The sequence below is a fragment of the Charadrius vociferus genome, unplaced genomic scaffold (genome assembly GCF_000708025.1).
Source record: "Charadrius vociferus isolate BGI_N301 unplaced genomic scaffold, ASM70802v2 scaffold682, whole genome shotgun sequence".
Taxonomy (NCBI): Eukaryota; Metazoa; Chordata; class Aves; order Charadriiformes; family Charadriidae; genus Charadrius; species Charadrius vociferus.
This window is the reverse complement of record NW_009647227.1, coordinates 279,475-281,137: the sequence shown is the minus strand read 5'-3', so window position 1 is coordinate 281,137 and position 1,663 is coordinate 279,475.

The following is a 1,663-nucleotide window of genomic DNA, read 5'->3' as shown; positions in this document are numbered from 1 at the left end:
GCGGCGTCGGGGCGATGGGGATGCTGTAGGCTCAACCACTTCCAGCTCAAGCTGCGTCCTGGGGCGGTGGGAGATCCCCCTCATCGGCGTCACTGCGGTGTCACCGCGGTGTCACACACCGCCCCCCCCCAACCCTCTCGCCTACCCGGGGCGTGGTAGATGGTGCCGACGTCCAGCTGTGGGGATGGCAAAATGGGGGTGAGAGTGGCCCAACCGCGGCGTTGACGCCCCCTTCCCGTGCCACCGTCCTCACCTGGAAGACGCCGATGACGGCTTTGGCGCGGGTGGCCCGCGAATCCAGCACCTGTGATAGGGGAGGGACACGGCGTCAGCGGCCACCACGCTGTCCCCATCCCCACCGGTGTCACCCGTCCCTCCCCGACCTGGATGCGGATGGGCTCCGCTGCCAGCTGGGCGGGCGTCCGGTGGAAATTTTGGCAAAACACCTAGAAATGGGCAAAACAAGGTGAGGGCGGAGTGAGGGGACGCCGGCGGGTCCCCGTGTCCCCGCGTCCTGGTGTCACCTCGTTGTAGTAGGGGTTGTTCCCCACCCGGATCCTGGTCCTGAAGCGGTGTTGGCCGATGAGGACCGTCACCACCGGCTTGATGTCATTGCCCTGGAGCTGGTGGCCCTCGATGACCCTCACCCGAACCTATGGGACAGGCGGTGACATGGTGGCCGCTGGATGGGATGTCCTCCTGGGGTGCCATCACCCCCATGGGTGCCATACCTGGAAATCCTCTTTGCCCCCCACCGGGGGCTTGTCGGGGTGGTGGGGTGACCCTGGTGACATCGCCCGTGGTGGCACCTGTCCTCGCGGTGGGACCACGGTGTCCCTAGCTGTGCCACGGGGGACGTAGGAGCAGCGGAGGGTGACGGTGCACTGCAAAGGGGATGGGTGACACCCCAAACTGCACCTGGCGGCACCCTGGGGGTGCTGCTGGGTGGGCGCGTGGGTGGGTGCTCACCCCCGTGGGCTGTCCCCGGTGGTCCAGCAGTGGGACATGACTGAGGGCCAGCGGCAACCCGGGGTCGGCCACCAACCGGTCCAGTGACACCGTGGTGGCACCCAGGTCCCTGCGGGGACAAGGGGACACCGGTGAGGGTGGCCGCCACGGGGATGGTGTCCCTCGGGGTGCCCACCCATGGCTGCTACTCACCCCCGGGGTGCTGGTTGCCCCCAGTGCCGGAGGCGCAGGGTCAGGCTGGCCGTGGGGTGCAGGGGACGCGCGCCCAGTGGCCATGCCAGCGTCTGGGGGAAGGTGACACGGGGTCAGTAGGGTGACCCGAGTGTCCCCCCGCGCCACTGCGGGCCACCCTGAGGTTACCTCACCTCGTTCCAAGTGGGGCTGCGTTCCTCCGGCACCACCCGGGTGCTCCTGGGGACACCTGCGGGGGGACAGGAGGAAGGGTGGTGGCATGTTGGGGTGGGGACATGAGGGCACAAGGGGACGGCTGGCACTGTCCCCACGTGTAGAGATGGCCAGCGCTGTCCCCAGGTGTGGCTAGCACCATCCCATCACACGAGGATGCCACCCCGGCAGACCAGGATGGCTGATGCCATCTGGTGACATGGCGATGGATGATGCCATCCCGTCCCAGAGGGACGGCCACCGCGGTGTCCCCCCCCTCTGTCCCCAGAGGTACCTCTGCAGCGGGCAG